This window comes from Heteronotia binoei, chromosome 3 (genome assembly GCF_032191835.1).
Source record: "Heteronotia binoei isolate CCM8104 ecotype False Entrance Well chromosome 3, APGP_CSIRO_Hbin_v1, whole genome shotgun sequence".
Classification (NCBI taxonomy): domain Eukaryota; kingdom Metazoa; phylum Chordata; class Lepidosauria; order Squamata; family Gekkonidae; genus Heteronotia; species Heteronotia binoei.
In genome coordinates this window covers 55,692,501-55,707,280 of record NC_083225.1, presented here as the reverse complement: position 1 = coordinate 55,707,280, position 14,780 = coordinate 55,692,501, and the positions used below count along the sequence as shown (strand labels likewise).

General features: G+C 43.2%; 1 protein-coding gene across 1 annotated transcript in view; it reads right to left on the bottom strand.

Moving 5' to 3' along the window:
- Positions 1–2,237, bottom strand: part of CNGA3 (cyclic nucleotide gated channel subunit alpha 3) — a 40,318-nt gene extending 38,081 nt beyond the window's left edge. Inside the window, exon 1 of the mRNA XM_060233856.1 lies at positions 2,174–2,237. The gene's annotated coding sequence lies outside the window, so the exon portion shown is untranslated. The remainder of the gene's footprint in view (positions 1–2,173) is intronic.
- Positions 2,238–14,780: the final 12,543 nt, after the last annotated feature.

The following is a 14,780-nucleotide window of genomic DNA, read 5'->3' as shown; positions in this document are numbered from 1 at the left end:
GAAGGAGCATGAGAATGTGCTGCTTCCATTGAAGACTGCAAAGGGGAAAGGAGAAGGCTGCAAAAGTTGTGTTCCTCAACAATAGCAGCAATTTTAATGAGAGTTATGGGGCAGGGAGATATGGGAAGAGTTTTCCCTGACTGATTGCATATTAGTAGTTGAGTAAAGAACTTCATAATGGAGTTCAGAGTTGTTCCCTCATCTCCTCATCTCTGCTTCATCAAAGACACCATGTGGGGAAGGAAGACATGTAAGGTAGGACCATTTTCAGAGTTCTGTCGATAAACCAGACTCACTGGACCTTTATGAAAAACCAGGTAGACCAACAGAAGCAAAATGTTTGTCATTTTTATACGTAGCAGAGTTAGAGTAAGGGCCACACCTTGTTGGGACTCTTGGGAGCAGAGGGGTGATTCCTCCTCATATCTTACTGCTTAATTGAGCAAAGTTTGAAGACTTCCTCCAGCCTAAGGAGCCTTCCACTAGAGGAAAAGCCACTTAAGGTGGAGGAAAGCTCCTTGGAGGATGTTGGATCCACCGCACTGCCCAAAGGTGGGGAGACTATATCTTGCTTCCTTTCAACTCCATCCCAGACTGTAGCTTGTTTACTCTGGCTCATAGAAATCAATAGGGGTCACTGAGAACTGAGTCAACCCCTATTTGCATAGTCCTGTGCATTCATCTGCATATTTCCTCCTTGAGCACTGGAGTGTAACGAAACAGAAGGGACATGGAGTATCTCCCTGGCATATAGAAAGTCCTGGGTTCAGTCCCCAGCATCTTCAGTTAACAGGATTAGGTAGATGTGAAAGATCTTTTATCTGGGATTCTGAAGAGCCCCTGCCAGTTAGAGTACAGTACAGTCAGAGTACAATGGAGAGACCTGGGTTCTGACTCTCTTCTGCAATGAAGCTCACTGGGTGACCTTGAATCACTCAAGCTCTGTAAACCCAACCAACCACAGAGAGCTGTCATAAGGAGAGGAGAAGGGAAAGGAGGAGATTGGATTTACACCCTGCCCTTTGGAGTATCACAGCAATTTACAATTTCCTTTTCCTTTCTCTCCTCACAATAGACATCCTGTGGGATAAGTGGGGCTGAAAGAGCTCTTTTGAGAACTGCTCTTGAGAGAGCAGCTCTTTCAAGAACTGTCACTAACCCAAGGTCACTCAGCAGGTGCATGTGAAGGAGTGGGGAATCAAACCCGGTTCTCCTAGATTAATCACCACACCAAACTGACTCTCATGCGAGAAGGGGGTATGTACATCACCCTGAGTACCTTGAAGGATTTAAAAAATATCAAATTAATATCAGAACTGGCCCTGAATTCATAACCCATTTATCAGAGATTGATGCAGGTGCAATGGAACTTTTTAGGCAAGAGGGTACCTGTGCCATTAACAAGAAGAGCCCCAATCAGTAGCCTGAAATATTTGCTGGACCTAGTCGCAGGCTGCAAGTGGCTTGCTCCAGGCTAAGACCAGAAGGAAGAGAAAAGCTTTGATGGAACCAGCCCTCCCTCATGCCGAGAAGAAGACAGTGGGTGCTCTGAGCTCCATATGACAGCCCCCAGTGCCTGCTGTATTAAGATTACAGAGGAAGACTAACAGCTAAAAGGAGAAGCAGGGCTAGGGTTTTACTATCCTGTTAAGGTCTTTACGGGGATCAACATGTCAAGCAATTGATTTGCTCTGGATACGTTTCTGACCATACCAAATGAGTGGCTTGGAAAACTTGCTTGCTGCCTAAAATGAAAGATACTGAGGCTCAGACTAGACTGGAAACCATGCCCTCTAACCTGAAAGCCCTTCAGCCCTCATTCTAAGAAATTTGTCTGTTCAGTAAGGAGAGAAAGCCATTTTGCACTTTCTTATTTCTCATGTCTCTCTGTATCCTAAACTTGAGCCCAAAGCACTGAAAGTGAGCTTTGGAGCTGTTTTACTTTCCTTCTCTGCTAATGTAAAGAAATTACATATGAACCCCAAGAGACTCCTTTCTGATTCCCTTTGAGAGGAGAAAGGCGACATACCCTTCATGTTTTCAGCCAGTGGACCTTCAAATGACTGCCCAGCACTTGTAATTACTTGCAAGTCCACAAGAAAGCAAAACCCTAATGCTCTGAAACTCACTGGCTCATTTAACAAGAGAAGAGAGTTGATAGTAAGTTTCCTACCTGCTTTTCTTGAGTGTGCGCAGACTTGGGGACAGAGTGACCATGGCCTCCTGAAGCTTTGCCGGGGAAGCAGACGCCAAAGCGGAGAGCAAGCGGGTGGTATAATCCAAGGGCAGCCCTCAATTTGGGCTCAAAAGAGCGCCTCCCGCTGGCTCCATCCCGAAGATCAGCTTTTCGGAGCTTCCAATTCCCTGGCGACGCGCTGGTCCCACAACTGCAGCTCCGGATCCTCTTTCCGCAGCGGTCCCGTTCGACAGGAGCACTTCAGTTGGGTTCTCGGAAAACTCGCAGCCTCGCCAGCGGTCGTGCCGGGAAAAGCGGCAACTCCGTCAGGCTTCCCTCTGTCTCTGTTCGCTGAAGAAAGAGTTTTGGTCAGCAGGACACCCCTGTTCAGCACCAACAGCCGTGGACAGCTCCAAGCGGGAGGCAAAGCGAGGGACAAGCGCTCGCTGAGGTCGCGCAGCCTCCTCTGTCCCTGAGTCTTCAAACTCCTTCCTTCCTCCTTCCTCGACCTCTTAATCTGCTTTAGGAGGCCAGGGCGCTGGCCAGAGAGACAGCGCAGAGCGGCGATATTATTGGAGGGTGGCAATTTCTTCCATGTTCAAAAAGCAAAATTCCGTCCTCCTGGACATTGCTAGGGGAGAGGGTAGAACTGGTCTACCCCGGAAGGGGGCATTGACAATCTTTTTGATAGCTTGGCTTCTGAATTTTGGCAGACTACAATTACCCCCTCCACTAAGCATTTGCTATATGGCCAAGTCACACATGACACAGAAAAAATCACTAGTCTGTTCCCCAGATGTATACTCAAAAGGAAAAATGCAGCTTTTACTCTTGATGAGGTGGAACCTATATGGTAGTCAGGTTTGCAAACATGGGCTTGCATCACATGCATACATCACATGCATACATCTGAACAATATATGTGCAATAGCTTTATACAGGTTCCTGTAAACCTCCTGTTTTTCAAAAAATTGACTTGTCAGCATGGCCCATCCAGTCCAACACTCTGTGTCACACAGTGGTCAAAACCTAGGTGCCATCAGGAGGTCCACCTGTGGGGTCAGAACTCCGGAAACCCTCCCACTGTTGCCCCTCAGGCACCAAGAATCAGTGCATCACTGCCCCAGACACAGTGTTTCATTTATACCTTGTCCTTGTGGCTAATAGCCAGCCACTGATGGACCTCTGCTCCATATGTTTATCCAGTCATCACTTGAAGCTGTCTATACTTGTAGCCACCACCACTTCTTGTAGCAGTGAATTCCATGTGTCAATTGCTCTTTGGGTGAAGAAGTACTTCCTTTTATGTGTTCTGTGCTTACAGCTCATTAATTTTGTTGGGTGCCCACAAGTTCTTGTATTGTGAGAAAGGGAGACAAGTACTTCTTTCTCTACCTTCTTTATCCCATGCATAGTTTTGTATACATCTATCATGTCACCCCTCAATCATCTTTTCTCCAAGCTAAGAGAATTCTTGGATGCCATCTGGGCCCTGAAATCTGTCAATTTTTAATTTGTCCATCAGTCACAGCCTCCTCTCTTATCACCTCAATCCACCTCAGTTCTTTCAACATCCCTCTAGAAATTGGCAGTTCTGGAGTGAGCAAGCACCTTCCCATCTTCCACAGTGAAGACAGAGGCAAAACATTTATTCGACCTCTCTGCCATTTGCTACTTATTGTAGCGCTCCATTTTCCATTGTTCATATAACCAGCAGCAGCTACTCCCTGTTGCTTCCTGAATCCCATCTGAAAACTCAGTTTCATAAGGTCCAGTTTGTTGAAGGGGTGGCATTTTAAGACGCTCACATGGGGGAATTCCGGGACTCCTTGGAGCAAGGGTTTTTCATTTTCCCTCACTAACAGGCCACAAAAGAATCTTAACACACTGGTTTTGGCATTTAATGGGGGAACTGGCATGACAGGGTTAGTCAGCAGTATTTTCTTGTGGGCCCCTCTGTGCGTCATGTGACTGCAAGCTGGCCCTTTTCAGAGTGAGGAAAGACTCCTGGCCCCTCCAATATTGTTTCAGAAAATTGACTTGAATACAGCATTCCTCTGCTCTGCAGCAAACAGTTCAACTGTCTCTCATATTGTGAGTTGCAAGCATCCAGCCATAAAGATATAACAGGCCGTGGGAGCAAATAATATGCTCAAGCTACTTAAGCTTTCTGTTTGAAAGGACTGAAACCCTCATGTATTTTTCCAGGATTTTGCTTTCTGCTTGAAGAAGCATTTACTTTTCTTCCCATGTCATTCTTATTTTACTTCTTTTGAAATTATCCACTTGTGTTTTATCCATTCACTCTAATGACTCATTATGAATGAGTCTCTCCTTCACATTCCCCATTGACAATGGTGTGTTCTTTCTTTCAAACTTCCACACAACCAGGTTTTTTTCCCAACTAGAAACACACCAGTGACAAAGACTCTGCATCAAGCTGATGGACATGGCTACTTACCTGCATATTTAGTTTGTACTACTAGCCCAGAGGCACACCAAGGAACCATATTTTGCACTTACAGGCACACTAGAAATATGAGAGACACTCTATTAGAGTTTATTTAATTCCAGTAGCTTCCTAACACAAGATGTTAAGGTAAGCCATCTATGCTCTTAGAGAAGGTAGCTAACATCTCAAAGGAGCCATTGCAAGCTGATGTGTCTGCAATAAGTTTGGGGCTTCCTGGAAGCAGACTATTTTGGGAGGCAAGGAAGAAAAACAAAGCAAAGAAAGCATCCTGGACTGAACCTGCAAGCCAAGGAATTTTAGCCAAAACCACAAGGGACTGGTCAGCAGAAGTATTCATAAGGGGTATCTCCATGCATATTGAATTAACCAATCATATCTAGATAGCTAATCTGCATAACTAATAAAATCTGCTTTGTATAATGATGAGTGATGCCATTTTAAGTATAAAATGCCCTGCACTTTCTGTATTCCTCAGAAACTGGTAGGATTTCATTGAGGGTCTTTTTCCTCTGTACAGCCTCTCATACTTTATTAATAAATTATTTTCAGCTTCCTTTTTACTGCAGGACTCGAGATTAGATTATATTATATTAGATTAGATTAGATAATTTTATTTGTATCCCGCCCTCCCCGCCGAAGCAGGCTCAGGGCGGCTAACAATATCATACAAATTTCAATTATACAAAGAAAGCAAAAAACACAAAATTACATTTAAGCATTAAAATTCTGATTAGGTTTAAAAATTAGTTAATTAAGTTAATAAAAGTGCTAATACTGTTCTTTTAGGATGGCGGTTATCATTAGCAATTTCTTTCTTCGTCAGCGAAAGCCAGTCGGAAGAGGAAGGTCTTGCAGGCCCTGCGGAATTGTTCAAGATCCCGCAGGGCCCGCATTTCCTCTGGAAGTTGGTTCCATAGGCTCGGGGCTACAGAGGAGAAGGCCCGGTTACGGATACATTGCAGCTTCACCTCTCTCGGCCCGGGAGTTGTCAACAAGTTTTTTCCGTCTGACCTCAGTGCTCTCTGGGGTTTATATGGGGAGAGACGGTCCCTAAGGTAGACAGGTCCTTGACCATATAGGGCTTTAAAGGTAATGACCAGCATTTTGTAACGAACCCGATATATAACTGGCAGCCAGTGCAGCTCGCGCAGTCCAGGCTGTATGTGCTCCCATTTAGGAAGCCCCAGCAGCAGTCTAGCCGCTGCATTCTGCACCAGCTGCAGCTTCCGGGTTCGGTACAGAGGCAGCCCCATGTAGAGGGCATTACAGTAATCCAGTCTCGAGGTGACCGTTGCGTGAAGTACCGTTGCCAGATCTTGGCGCTCTAGGAAGGGGGCCAACTGCCTTGCCCGCCTTAGGTGGAAAAAGGCTGACTTGGCGGTGGCTGCAATCTGGGCCTCCATTGATAATGAAGGCTCCAGTAAAACTCCCAGACTCCTAACCCGGTGCGCCGCTTTCAGCGGTGCCCCGTCGAAGACCGGAAAAGGTATTTCCCCTTCCCGAGCGCCCCGACCCAGACAAAAGACTTTTGTCTTCGCTGGATTCAATTTCAGCCCGCTCTCCCTCAACCAAGTTGCCATGTCCTGCAAGGCCCGGTCTAAATTCTCAGGGACGCAGTCAGGCCGGCCGTCCATCAGCAGATAGAGTTGGGTGTCATCTGCATATTGATGGCACCCAAGTCCGTATCTCCTGGCAATCTGGGCAAGAGGGCGCATATAGATATTGAATAACATTGGTGAGAGAACTGCCCCCTGGGGCACTCCACAGTCCAGTGTGCGCCTCCGGGACCGCTCGCCCCCAATAGCCACCCTTTGTCCCCGATCCTCGAGGAAGGAGGAGAGCCACTGTAAGGCAGACCCCCTCACCCCTATGTCGGCGAGGCGGCAGGTCAGTAGCCGATGGTCGACCGTGTCGAACGCGGCCGACAGATCTAACAGCATCAGCACCGCCACACTGCCCCGATCCAGATGCCGTTGGAGATCATCTACCAGGGCGACCAGTACTGTCTCCGTCCCATAGCCCGGGTGAAAGCCGGACTGGCAAGGGTCTAGGATGGAAGCGTCATCCAGAAAGCTCTGCAACTGCAATGCCACTGCCCTCTCTATTATTTTACCTAAAAATGGTAAATTGGAGACCGGTCGGTAGTTTGCCAATTCGGCCGGGTCTGCTGTACTTTTTTTCAAGAGGGGTCGGACCAAAGCCTCTTTCAGAGATGATGGAAAACGCCCCTCTGAGAGGGATCTATTTATGATGTCCCGTAAAGGACAATCTATCTCCCTCAGGCAGGATTTAATTAGCCAGGAGTGGCATGGGTCCAAATCACAAGTTGTAGGGTGCGCAGAGGAGAGGATTCCGTCAACTTCCTCCAGGCTGAGCAGGTCGAAATGATCCAGAGTTAAATCAGAAGACAGGCGTGGGGCCTCGGGCTCATGTACTGTGTCTAAGGTGATGGGCAGGTCCTGGCGGAGCGACGTGATTTTGTCTGCAAAAAATCTCGCAAAAGCCTCACAGCCTATTTCTAATTCTCTAGCGTTTGGTCTGCCCTGGGGCAGTGTAGTTAATTGTCCAATTATTTTATTGAGGTATGCCTTCAATTGGGTGAGGGGGGCACGCTTGCCCATAGGTTGTTTCGCACCAGGAAAACAATAGTTTTTCCAAACCATTAAATTCTCTGTGCTGTGCCATCTCCAGAACTTCTGCTGAACCTTTCAGTGGTACTTACATTTGATATAACGCAGGGCGTTTTCGCACTGACCTTCAAGTGGCGCGACCACCCGCTTCACACCGGAGGATCTGCGCGGATTTCGCACAAGAAGCGCCGGAGCACCCAAAAGAGCCGGCGACTTCCGTCGTGAAACCCGCTCAAACGGAAACCGCCAAGAAGCAGGAAAATATTTGAGCGGCTTTTGCGACGGAAGTCACCGGCTCTTTTGGGTGCTCCGGCGCTTCTTGTGCGAAATCCGCGCAGATCCTCCGGTGTGAAGAGGGTGGTCGCGCCACTTGAAGGTCAGTGCAAAAACGCCCACAGAGTTACAGCAAAGGAAATGAAACCGAAGAGTAGCCCTAACCACAGTTACCTTGGAAAAAAACAGATCCTATTTGATTTTATTTCCCTTTTCCTCTCCTCCAAAAAGTGGCTTGAAGACTGCCAGTGAAAGGAGATCACTACCTCCCTCAATAGCTGATTCCACTCTTACTGTAAAAAGGTTTTTCCTGATATCCAGCCTGTACCTTCCTGCCCTTAATTAAACCCATTATTGTGAGTCGTCTGCTGCCAACAGGAACAGCTCCCTACTGTTCTCTAAATGATAGCCCTTTGAATACTTAAAGAGAGCAATCATGTCCACCCTCAACCTTCGCTTCTCCAGAATGAACATTTCCTAAGCCCCTCAGCCTTTCCTCATAGGGTTGGTCTCCAGGCCCCTGATCATCTCATCACTCTCTGCTGCACCTGCTCCGTTCTGTCCACATCCTTCTTGAAGTGAGACCTCCAGTACTGCACACGATACTCCAGGTGCAGCCTGTCCAATGCAGTGTACAGCAAGGCAATGACATCTTGTGAACTGGAGGTTATGCATCTGTTGACACATTCCAATAATATGGCTTCTGAATTTCTAGTAGTGGTGGAAAGTACCTTCAAGTCACAGCTGACACAGGACTGTAGCCAGGATTTCATGTTTGGTGGAGCCGCCAGCATGATTTGTTGTTGGGGGGGGGGCAGGGGGCCACCCAGTTCAGCAGCCCAGAGCTCTCGGCACTGTAAACTGCCTTGAGTTCCATAAGCAAACCCCCCTTTGTGCCTGGGCAGTCACAGCAGCTTTGCTCCCCCCACCGCTTTCTTAAGTGCCCCTCTCTGAGAAACAGAAGCCTCTTGACTCTCCTTCCCCCTTTGCTCTGCAAGGTGTGTTAGGGAAGGGGAGGGGGGAGAGTGAAAAGACCATCAGCAGTGCTACTACTTGTTCAGAGTGGTGGTGAGCAGATTGGGGGCCTTCCAATGGAGGGGCCAAATAGTTGGAAGGGGGATTGAAAGCAATGGGCCTGAGCTGACATATGGTGGCCGCATGGGGTTATCAAGGTAAGAGATATTCAGAGTTTATTTGCATTGTCTGCCCCACATCACAACCCTGGACTTCATTGGAGGTCTCCCATCTAGGCACTAGCCAGGGCTGACCCTGCTTAGCTTCCAAGATCTGACAAGACTGGACTAGCCTGGGCCATCCAGGTCAGGTCAGCTTCTGAATTAGCTTATAGAAATTAAAAACGTTAATTGAAATCTACGATAGTGAAGTCTCTGTCTAGGCACAATAGAAAGATGCAACTATTTCTAACAGACATTTCTAACTATTTCTAACAGATGCCTGAGTGTTTCTTTGTCTTCTGGACTCATTGGTGGCAATTCTTAGCATCTGGAATTTAACAATCTGATCTTCAACTTCACAAAGAAAACAATCTGCTCACACACATCTGAGGTTTTTTTTAGAGGTATGAGAGAACACTAATATTTCCCATTCTTTCTTCATGCAAGCCATTCAGAAGCCATGTCATTGAACTTGCCCACTGCCATCTCAAGTGTTGTGCCTCCTTTAGCCTGCCCAATGCCCATCGTTCACTGTATGTTCCATTATTATGGAGAAGCAGAAAAAAGTTCTCTCTCCACTTTCTCTGCCCCTTGCATAATTTCATAAATCTCTGTTACATCTCTCCTTAGTTGTCCTTTCTCCATACTAACAAGACCCAAGCTCCACATCCTTACTTTGTAGGGAAATCCTCCAGCCTCATGGCTGCCCTTTTCCCAGTGCTACAATCCTCATCAATACCCAAAGCTGTACACGATATTCCAAATGTGGCTGATCCATAGATCTATACAATGAAATCATCTATTTAGTTGGTAGGTAACAAAGAAAATTGACAAACGGCCTAGTAACAAAGTAAATGACAACTCAGCCCAAATCTCTGGATGACCTCATTCAGCTGTTTTGTGTAGATGTTAAAAAAGATAGGGGACAAGATGAAACCTTGCAGAACTCTGTAGTTCCCCAGTACCATTGTCTGAAACCTAGCCTTCAAGTAGGATCAGAACCACTGCAAATGGTGCCTCCCAATATCAGTCCAGAAAGGTAACTCAGAAGGGCAACCAAGGGGAAACCAAGGCTGTTTCTGTCCCATAACCAGCCTAAAACCAGATTGCAAAGGATCTAAACAATTTATTTCATCCAGGAAAGCATGAAGTTGTTCAGTCACCAAATGTTCAGTCATCTTGCTCAAGAATGGAACATCTGAGACTGGTTGATAGTTATTGAGATCTCACGTTCAGCCTTTAGTATTACAATACTAACTATTTTGTTTTCAGTCCCTTTCCTAATAATACATAGCTTAGAATTTAGCTTTTTCAACGACAGCAGACACTGAGCTGAGATTTTCATTGAGCCATCTACCATGACCCCAAGCTGTCTTTTCTGGTCTGTCATCAATAGCTCAAATCCTATTAGCATATAACTAGATATAAAGTTAGTATTTTCACCCTTGTATAAATCATTTTACACTTATGAACTTCATTTGCTACGTTGTCTTCCAATAATCCAGCATCTAGTTGGAGAGAATGTACCTATTTCTTGTTAGCATATATTTGTTTCTACAGTAAAGTGCACAGCATATTATGTGAAAATAGTTGTCTGTTCAAGAGATAACTTACAATAATATCCTAGGCAGAATCACACCCTTTAAGTCCATTGAAGGAGTGAGGAGGGTATAATTCTGCTTAGGATTGTTGATGACATATAGTAGATCTGACCATGGAAAGAATCTCTCAATGCTTTGAAGACTACATGCTCTCCAAGGAAGCTGAAAGTAAGAATCCAAGAGGAATCCTTAAAATTGACTTCAGTAAGATACACGACAACAGTGGCATCACCATCTCTTAACTACCAATGCACCTTTCTTAGTCCATTGACTTTAATAGATGTAGAAGAGTGTAACTTCTGCTTAGCATGGCACTATATGTCTGGCACTTTAGGTGTGCTTTCTTGAGCTGAGTTCATTGGTCAGTGACAGAAACCCAGTGAAAATCTGAACTGGAATGGCTATTTCTGATTTCAATAAATGATTCATACTTTTAAAAAGAAACTAAATCTAATTCCTGTTCAAGTATGAATAAAATTACCATAGTATATGGGCACCTTTTGATTTAGAAAGGATTAGATATATAATATTTTGATAAATATATAAGATAGATATGTAAGATTTTGTGCTAGAGAATAAATATAGGTAGCATTGTGTCCCCTTATGGGTTAGGAAGTCTCTAAAACAGTGGTTGAGAATTAGTATTAGATAACATTTCATATTAAATAATGCCAAAAATTGTCACTTTTCTGACTATTCTTATCAATGACTACCAAAGCACTCCTGCCTTGATCACAGTTTTCTCTCTCTCCTCTTTTCCATGAAACTAGATAACATATGCAATCATTTTTAACAGTTTGCATTTCTGCATTTCAATGCCAGTTCAGATAGTTCAAGAACAGCAATATATTCAACTGATCAGACAGAGTAGTTTTTCCAGATAACCACCAGACATATTTTTTATTTCTTTAATACATTTTACCCCATGCTTCCTCTAAAAGGAGCTAAAGCTGCTTTCCTTTGTGACATGCCCCATCATCCTTTGAAATGTTATTGGAGCGCTGGTTAATCCTTGCGGTACTGTATGGGCCCATTCCCCATTACTGGAGTAAATGATGCTTGGGATTGATCTTCCTTCTCCATTTCAGTTTGGTAAAGTTTATACCTGCCAATCTTTGGTAAAAAAAAATTGTCATCACTAAAGTCTGCTACTACATCATTGGAAGATATATTTTCTTTATTGAAAGGGCACCTAACTTCATATCATCTCCTTCCTGAGTACTAATGACTTCAAACAACTGATGCACCAGTTCTCTTGTCACTCTGTTCTGTTTTGTTTTAACCATAGCTTAGGAGAAAGGATACAATTGGGATTTACATTACAATAGCCTATCTGACAACCCATGGTTTTGTGAACTAGAAAAGCAGTTACCAAAGAAAGAGGGAAAGTATTTTCTCTTGAGACAGGACAATTGCATCTTGTTTATTAAATAAGGCAATTGTCTTCCTTCCTTTGTCCTCAGAGCCATGGTAATACATCTAGAGATAACCCCAGAAATACTTTACTTATATCAATCCAATTAACTTCACTTTAAATTGTTTTTTATGGCAAATCAAATCTGTAAAATTGTGTGACCATTTTCCAGTGGCTGGCAGTGCAGTCCTAAACAGAGTGACATCCTTCTAAGTTCACTGACTTCAGTGGACTTAGAAGGGTGCAACTCTGCTTCAGGATTGCACTGTAAAAGGCTGGCAGTCTTCCCTGCTAGCTGCTACCCACGTTTTCAGGTTCCTTTCATCTGCAATATTTAAAGAAAACCTCAGAGCCTTTGCTTCAAACATTAGGTTGATATGCAAAGGGAATCTTACATTTTCCTATGGAAAATCAGTGACATAACTGGTACTAGTCCATTCAATCTCTACTAAAGAACCATAAGCACAAAACTACTTGTAGATGGACTTTTTCACTTACTGAACTCAACTATACTGGGGGGGTTTTGACAACTGGATGATATACTTCAGCTTTACCTTATTTACCTTTACCAATTATTTAACTTTACCAATTTACCTTATGTATATATAAACCTACCCTGTGCTTCAATATGATCAGGATCCTTAGAGCTAATAAATATTAATATAGCTCAATGCTATGAAACATCACCCTTAAAAGTCTTTCCCATATAGGATACAATATACAGCAACTGTGACTGAATATCTAACCTAATATAATTTACCACTAGAGGAATCTACAGAGAAGTTTTTGGATTTGTTGATTGTAGGGAACCAAGATGCTGGTCACTGATCATATGAAGATCTAAGAAGAAGCCAAATGACAATAGTGCATCATTAACTGAATTAATGCTTCCTTGCTACTTTTATTTTATTAAATGTTTTTTGGATAAAACTGCTAATACCTCACTGGATTCCAAATAGCTCCTAAGGAAGGTGCTTCACACAACAGGCAAAAGACAGAGAAGAGTGAGTGGGAGTTTCCCATAATTCAGTGTCCTTTTCAAAGGAAAAAAGAACTGGCAGTGGAAAATGTGGTAGGAAAACAGGTGGGGTTAGGTATATTACAGGTTTCTTGTACCTGATAGGCAAACGCCTAATGATGAGGTACTAACTTTTACATTTGAAAAAAGATTCAGAGATGGAACTATAAAAGGGGCAGGGGTGTGGAATACTACAACAGTGTATATAGTTCACTGATGCACCACACATGTGAAGAGTGGCTGGTAGAGTCCTAGATGATAAAACTTGGCGGGAAGACTGGACAAGTTGCAGGTATTTGAAAGCAACATTTCTGAAACCATCTCTATATAGCTATATGCATCATTGCTTAACAAACCAGTTAATGTTCAGTGAACAAATGACACAGAAAATAAATTGCATTCCATGATTACAATACAGCTTAGGCCCTGAATATAATAGCACCGAATGAGAGAGAGCAGAAGAGGCAGGAAAATACATTATGTGGATTGCAGTAGTGAAGTTAAACACCCAACTTAATGCATACATTAAAAAACAGAAGACAAAGCAACCCCTAAGATAAGTATCTAGAGTTTTAAAGTTGAAGTAAAATAACACAAAGACTGATGAGAACAGTCAACAATCAGATTAACATAAATTTAAAAAGACATTTGGATCCAGAGCATCAGCCTTAGGGAATAATATGTTCTAACCTGGCTGATAGACAGATAACCTGGCTGATGGCAGCTAAGTACCTTATGAAGGCAGCTGCAAGTTATTATAAAACAGAATGTTATTACTAAGCAGGACTGGGTAAATAATAGCAGGCAGTCCTGCCTCAAAATGTTCCTCTGCTGGGTTTTCCTCTTCAGGAAAAAACAAATATACTTTATTATTATTTTATCATTATAATTTAAAAATATTTATTATTAAATATTATAGTTCATACTATTTGTGTTGATCAGAATGCATTACCATTATTTTTCCAAGCTGATCACCAAAGACTGAGCATAAATACTTTCAATCTGTAACATTAATTTATCATTTGTTTATTAAATTCGATTTTTAGACTGCCCTCCTCTGAAAGCATGCTTTAACATCTTTCCTTATGACTGGGGAAACACTCATAACTCCCATGTCTGTAAGCAATCTCCAAACCAGGGGCACTGATCTTGAAGTGCACTCCCTGGCACCTAGTAGAGACAGCCATGTTTGCAAGAGCAATCAGTGTTGCTCTTCACAGAGCTATGAACTGCTAGCCTTTGTTTGTTCAATGTTGCTTGGAAAGTTGCATAGTTGTCCATTAACCAATAATGTCCCAATTAAACCACACTAGCTTACTTCTCTTGTGCTTGTTATAAGAAGTCTAATCATAGCAGACTCTTCTGCAGCACTGTCCTGCCAATGGTGTCATAAATTATTTCTCAACCATTAATTAAATTAGGCATCACCAGCCTTGGAAAGAACAATTTACAAAAAACTTGGATGAAAAGCAAGATGCTGTTTAGCTTCCTAAAGTAAACACAACCAATTAACATTCAGTTCAGTAGAGACAATTGGATAGAATGCAGGATCCAATTGAAACAACAGGAGATGCAGAACCTTAATACCTGAACTGGAACTTGGCCAGGACACTGAGATTAATCCCACCATGTTTTAGAGACTGTCGTGGGATCGTTAATGAGTGCAAGCTGCCAAGAAGTTGGCATGGCTACTCATCTGAAAGGCAGAAGCTGCCCCAACAGCAAAGTATCCACTAATGCCACACCAGAATGTCTAGTTTTAAAAAGTTTTATTGATTTCAAGGAATTAGGGAAAGGGAATAAGAAAGGATAGGGGTAGGAGTACATATTAGTCTTATTCTGCATAAGAAATACTTTCAAAGAATATAAGTCTACATCTGCAATACTTTCTTAAAATACATAAATTGTCACATATTGTTGTCTCTAAACTATGCATCAACAACATTTTGATATTTTATGTTATAAATCTTTTTGTTAAAGTGTCTATTAAATTTGACAATTCCAATAAAGTCAATCTTGT